Consider the following 7,284-nt stretch of genomic DNA (forward strand, 5'->3'; position numbering starts at 1 on the left):
CATTACCTATAAATTATAATTTTTCATAGTTTCAATGATATTTTATTTTTTAATTTATGTAAGATTCCGCTTATATATTAAAGTTATTATAAAAATTTACTTTCAATTTTTTGTTGGAAAAGTTTACACACTTTTATACTTAAAGTTAGTTGAGCTCTGGTTCTAGTAATGATAGATTTTCTTGTACTGAACTAATTTGCCCACAGACAATTGCTACAAACTGGGGACAAAATACAAAAATAATGGTTTGAAGACACTGGAAGGTGATTAAGCAAACTCAAATTGTAGATCTGATTGTTTAAAGCATGGAACCACACTGGATGAAATACATGCTTCTAAGACTTTCCCCCTAGGAAACACTTTTTAGTATTTTCCTTAAATGCTGAGATGCTGAACCCAAAAGAGAAAAATTATGGTCTAAAAGGCTTTAGGCCTTAATAAACATAGAAAACAAAACCGGTTGACACAATTATCTAGACTCCAAATTATCTTTAAAATTTTTAAAAAATTGCTTTAGGATGATCATTTTTGTGCATTTCATACAATACACTGTGATTATACATATTCAGACCCCTTCCCTTATCTGCACCCTCTATAACCTCCCTTATGAGATTTCATGCATTCTGTCCATATATGTTAAGGACAACTGAGTCATGTTTGTGTCCCCGATGTCCCTCATTGTGAGTTCATCCACTGGAGCCTGGTCAACCTATCCAGTGTCACTCCCTTAAGGAAGCCCAACTCTCCTTCACCCAGTAGTGATCAGTTGCCAATAATTCCTCAGTTCAGGTTGGGGCCTTTTACCCATTTCCCCACTTCCTTGCTGTTTTTTTTTTTCCCCCTCTGGTTTGAGTTTTCAGGGGTTTTGTGCATGTTGTCACCGTTTCTGTAATCATATGAGCAAGTTCCCAGCTGCCTGGAAAACTCTCTTTCCTTGTGGTCATCCCTATAGTCTCAGCCAGCCTGAACCCTATGAGCCTGGAACTCTCTATGTAGATCTGACTGCCCTTGATTCCACAGAAATCTGCTTCTCTATCTAGGGTGCTGGGATTAAAGGTGTGTGCCATAACACCAGGCCTAGACTCCAAGCAACTACATATGGGGTCATATAACTGAATATGAGGATCACACACACAAAAAATGTCCACAGTAGAAGATTTCTGTACAACCAATGATCAAAAATTAATTTCAAACCAAACACATAATGTATCTGAGGAATTTTTGTGTTTGCCCATGTTGCATCTCATGGCTTCACTATAACTTTAGTTCAGAATATATTTTATCACCACATATGCATTCCTACCATGTGATACTAACAATGCTGCCTGAAATACTTTGGTTCAGATTTGAGACTATTACATGCTATGAACTGCAGTGTTTTACTGCAAGTAAAGAAATTTCTGCTTCTCTGGAGCTGAAGTTACAGGCACTTGTAAACCATCCAACATGGGTGTTGGGAACTGAACTCACATCCTCTGGAAGAGCAAGAGAGCACCTTTAACCACTGAGCCATCTCTCCAGCCCCTCTGAATTTTATTATTTATTCAAGACAGGGTCTTACTATGTAGCCCTAGCTGGCCTAGAACTTGCTAAGTAGACCAGGCTGGCCTCAAACTCACAGAGATATACCTGCTTCTGCTTTTGAGTGTAAAATTTTTATTTATTCATTCATTCATTTATTTAAAAATCATTAAATGGAATTCAGGGGACTGCTTGAGAGTGCCTAGGACATGAGTCCATGTGGTGGTGAGCTTCCCCTAATTGTTCCATACCCAACCCCCTAACTGGGATTGTGGGAGGTCCCTCCCAAGGCCCCAGCCAGGCAGACCTGACTTTGGTAGGATAAGGCTGAGATCTTAGCAGAGCCTGAGTGGGCAGTTTCCGACCTCCATCTGTGTAGGGGTTATGATCTCAGCAGACCACCAGAGAGTGCCTGATTCAGGCCTCCCTCTGGCATAGGGGCTGAGAACACTGCCTGAAGAGTGCCCGGATCCTGCCTCCAAGTGGTGGTGAGCTTCCCCTAATTGCACCGTACCCAACCTCCTAACTGGGATTGCCTAAGACCCCTTGAAGGCCCAGGACAGACCTGGCTTTGGTAGGATAAGGCTGAGATCTTAACAGACAGCCTGAGAGGGCGGGTTCCGACCTTCATTTGTATAGCGGCTGTGATCTCAGCAGACCACCAGAGAATGCCTATTCCGGCCTCCCTCTGGCATAGGGACTGAGAACTCAGCAGGCCAACTCAAAGTCCCCAAATCAGTGCCCCCTTAGGGATCTTCCCAAATTTTGCTCTGATTTCCCACTAGTAGGGGTCCAAACCTTAGAAGGAAGCCTGAATGCACCTGACTGGAACCTGACTTGGGCTTCTGTTGGTGCTCCTGAGTAGCAGATGTGAGGCCATCCGCCCCCTCCAAAATAAAACCTGAGAGAATCTGAAACCTGGACCAACCAGCTTTACATAAACAATAAGAAAAGAACCAAGGCACCCCGACAATACAAACAGAAGAATACTTCAACTTAATTCTCATATCAGAATCACAAAAAAAGAAATTCACATGCCAAAATGACAATGAAAGAATAATAAAATGTAAAGCCAAAAAACTGTCCCCACCAAACTCCACCAGTCCTGTAGAAGAGTTCTACAAGAAGAACCCCCTAGAGATAATCCAGTCCCGTAGAAGAGTTCTACAAGAAGAACCCCCTAGAGATAATCCAGGACACAGAATTGAAAAGAACAGTCAAAAACATGATGAAGGAGTACAACGAATTTAAAGACCATATTGACAAACAAATCAAAGAACTAAAAGAAGACAGGGATAAACTTCTGAATGAATACACAAAAGAGATAGAAACACTGAAGAAAACAGGCAGACATGAAGAATGAAGTGAAAAGCTCAATAAGCCAACTTGAAACAACAGGGGAAAGCCTCACCGCTAGAATGAATGAAATGGAAAACAATTTAAACACTGGAGGATAAAGTTGATTATGAAAAATTAAAATAAACACAAGAATGGAATATGTAAGAGATGTGGGACACCATGAAAAGAACAAATCTACGTATCATAGGCATAGAGGAAGGAGAAGAATTTCAGGTTAATGGTATTGACCAGATTTAAACAGGATTGTAGAAGAGAATTTCCCAAAATTAAGGAAAAACAGCACCATACAAATACAGGAAGCACATAGAACACCAAATAGGCAGGATCAGAAAAGAAACTCCTCATGAAATACCACAGTAAAAACACTAAATGTACAGAACAAAGAGAGAATACTGAAAGCAGCAAAAGAAAAACAACAAGTCACATATAAAGGAAAGCCCATCAGAATTACAGCTGACTTATCAATGCAAACTATGAAAGCCAGAAGAGCCTGGACCAAGGTATTTCCAGTTCTAAATGATAATAGATGCCAGCCCAGAATACTTTATCTAGCAAAAATGTCTATTATAGTTGAGGGGGAAAGAAAAATCTTCCATGACACAAATAGCCTGAAAGAACACATGTCCACAAAACCAGCCCTTCAAAGAATACTTGAAGCAATACAAAGACAGGAGAAAGGAACAACTACACCCCAGAGGGAAGGAAAGAAAATAAATAAAGGTATAATCGAGGAACACAAAATTAGACAAAGAACACAAAACGAAATAAAAATTATGGCAACAAAAATACATATTTCAATAATAACCTTAAATATCAATGGACTGAACTCCTTAGTCAAAAGACACAGGCTAACTGAATGGATTAAGAAATAAAATCCATCTTTTTGCTATCTACAAGAAACCCATCTCACCTTCAAGGACAGGCACTACCTTAAGGTGAAAGGATGAAAAGGAATATTCAATATTCCAAGCAAATGGCACTAAGAAACAAGTAGGGGTTGCAATTCGAATATCTGACAAAATAGACTTCGAAGTAAAACTAATCAGAAGAGATATGGAGGGTCACTTCATTCTGCATAAAGGAACAGTTAACCAAGAAGATATTACAATCCTTAACATATATGCACCAAACTCTGGCGCACCTAAATTCATAAAAACAACACTACAGGAATTTAAGACACATATTAACCCCATCTCAGTAATAGTAGGGGACTTGAATACCTCACTAGATAGGTCAACTGGACCAAGAATAAAAAGAGATGTCTGAATTAAATGATACCATGCATCAAATGGACTTAAAAGACATCTTTTGAATATTCCACTTGTACTGGATAGCTTTAGTGTCAACTTGACACACCTGGGTTGAGGGAGCCTCAACTGGGGAATTGCCTTCATTGGACTGGCCTGTGGCCATGTCGATGGGGCACCTTCTTGATTGTTGAGTGATGTGGGAGGGCCCAGCCACTGTGGATGGTGCCATCCCTTGGCAGGTGGGCCTGTGTTGCATAAGAAAGCAGGCTGAGCAGGGGCCAGGGGAACAAGGCAGTAAACAGCATTCCTCAATGGCCTGTGCTCCAGCTTCTGCCTCCAGGTTCCTGCCCTGAGTTCCTACCTCGGGCTCCCTGATGAACTGTGACCTGGGAGATGTAAGCTGAATAAACCCTTTCCTCCCCAAGTTGGTAGAGGTCAGAGTGTTTTGCCACACCAATGAAGAACAAACTAGGACACCACCCAAGCACCAAAGAATATACTTTTTACTCAGCACCCTATGGAACTTTCTAAAAAATTGACCACATACTGGGCCACAAAACAAATCTCAACAAATATAAAAGAAATTTAAATAATTCCATGTATTCTATTGGCCATGTTTGTTGTTGCTCTTTTCCCAATAGCTAAGAGATGGAAGCAACCTAAATTCCCCTCAACTGATCAGTGGTTAACAAAAATGTGGTATATTTACATAATGGAGTTTGTCCTAGTTTGTTTCCCCAGGTTGTCAAGTTGACACCAAAGCTATCCAGCGCAGAGTTCTATTCAGCAGTAAAGAAAGATGAAATAATGAAATCTGCAGGTAAATGGATGGATCTAGAAATTGTTATACTAAGTGAAGTAACACAGACTCAGAAAAATAAAAAAGATATATGTTTTCCCTCATTTGTGGATCCTAGCACCAAATCCTTTTAAATTCCATGTCCTTTTAATAAGATGGTACTGTACAGCAGTTTCTGCTGCATGAAATAACTACCATCATCATGACTGGAGCAGTGCTAAACATCGTCACAATTGGGCTTGTTGTTGGTTGTGCTCCTTCATTAAAAGAGGGGCAAGCAGAGTCATTGGACCCTCACCAGAGTATCCAGCCATTCTTCCCAGCCAATCATATGTAATTTCACCCTAATCACACATGGTCTCCTAGATTTGGGGAGGGCTAAAATATAGAATCTGGGCAAAAGCTTTCCAGTGTGCATACCCTCAGGTTATACATACACCTCAGCAACCCCTCAGTTATCTCAGTAAGTAAGCTCAGTAAATTCATTGGTTCCCCAGTAAAACTTTAATCAAACATTGCCTAAAAACTAGAACCTTAAAAGGGAATAAACACTGCTTAGTACCCCCAGAAAAATATTTCTCACAACAGATGGAAAATTTATTTGCTAATGCTATTATGTCTCATAATTATTAAAAAGGAAAAAAGAAAGAGAATGAGAATGTGAAAGATGTTAAAAGGATATGGGAATGGAGATACTTTCCAAAATATAGAGACAAAATGAGGAAGCCCAAGCAAATGATGAAGGTCTGTGTAGGTTTGTTATGATATAAAAAGGATGAGACAAAAATAGTATACACATAATCTTAAAATTTCTAACATCATAGTTTAGTGAACTAGTTTAGGGAACAAAATATATACATAGTCAAAGTTTATCTGAGAACATTTGGTTTTTTACACAAGCTTTATCTACATAGCACATGGTAATTAAAAGTACCAGACTGGTGGAATTAACCTTATTGGACATTTAATAGCCATACTTTGAGGCCTATACTAATCTGGTCAGAGGGACTTAAAGGACAGTTTTTGCCCCTTGCTCTCCAAGGTCGACTACTTCCAGGGGACTATGGAACATTTCTCAAAATATCCTGTAACTGTGGTGAGTCACCTGTCCTCTTCTTCAGGGAGGCCATGGAGATCCCACCAGATGGACTTGAACAAGTGTCCAGTCTACAAAGAGGAGGGTCAATTCAGAGAAAACATTCCTTCCATGCTTCCAAGCGAAGCCAGCCGCGGTCGAGCACGACCTTTGACTTATCTTCACATAGATGGAACTCGTAAAAGAAAGGCACCAGGGGCTCTTTTCAAGCCCAAGTGATCCCTGAGGAACAGATCCTCAAATGACCTGAAGTGTAAATATAAATTGATTTATTTGGGCCAACTGTATGGTCTTAAACACCCAAAAAGAAAGTATAACCAAAGAGTAAATTCATCAGTATATTTCTTTAAGAGTTCAAGCCATTACACTTCTCAGATATTAGGCTTAAGCCCATATAAAAAGTTAGACAATTATCTCTCATTAATGATTTTGTTCCTAATAAGAAAGTGCTTCTCAGATGTAAGACTTCAAATCTTGGCCTGCAATACTGTAGTGCCCACCTATAGAGCTAAGGGAGACAACCCCCTAGTGTTCTAAAATGATGGCCATATTTGTTTTCTTCCCCATCTAGAAGCCTTTGAGAGGCAACTGACACTGATTCTAACCACTCCAACAGCTATCAAAATACCTGAAAGCAAATCCTGGATCCATCACTCTTGAGTTCAGCCTTGGCAGACAAAAAGAAAAAGGGGAGGAAACCAATAGCGGGGTGCTTTTGGAAGCTGTCATTCAGAAATTCCAATGGACTCTCATATGAACATTTGAAATTTGCCATGTTCTTTTTCCTAGAACCCTGTCTAGAACTTATAATGCTAACTACTCTTACCTTTACTTCTTCATATCTCCTAGTCACCAGTCAAGGACTTCTTTTCTGTCTACAGATAAGAGTTATGCAATTTGGGAGTCTTTTAGATAGACCCACTGAAGGGGTACCCCAACTGCCTCACCCTGCATCCCTGTTTAGCATGGAAGAAGCTAGAGCAGTCTGCACCCTGATTCCCTATCAGCAATTTGGGTAACCTCTTCAGAGGATGGTGTGATAAGAACAGGAGGTAGGAATTGGCTAGGCAGTTGGGTAAAAAGACCCCAAAGAAAAGTAGCTAGCTTCTTGGCTAAAAGTCAAAATGTTCTTGGGCCTCTTAGCAACATTCTGTTCCACAGGCCAAAAATGTCCAAAGTATTTGGGAGCTCTTATCTAATCCTTAAAATATTTTAGGGTTACCTCTTCAGAGGGGAGAATGTTAGAGTAGCAAAAAGCC

General features: G+C 40.0%; 1 protein-coding gene across 6 annotated transcripts in view; it reads right to left on the reverse strand.

Moving 5' to 3' along the window:
• Nucleotides 1-7,284, reverse strand: part of Ncoa1 (nuclear receptor coactivator 1) — a 306,946-nt gene that overhangs the window by 143,915 nt on the left and 155,747 nt on the right. The window lies entirely within an intron of this gene.

This window comes from Nannospalax galili, unplaced genomic scaffold (genome assembly GCF_000622305.1).
Source record: "Nannospalax galili isolate Female #2095 unplaced genomic scaffold, S.galili_v1.0 scaffold1191, whole genome shotgun sequence".
NCBI classification, from domain to species: domain Eukaryota; kingdom Metazoa; phylum Chordata; class Mammalia; order Rodentia; family Spalacidae; genus Nannospalax; species Nannospalax galili.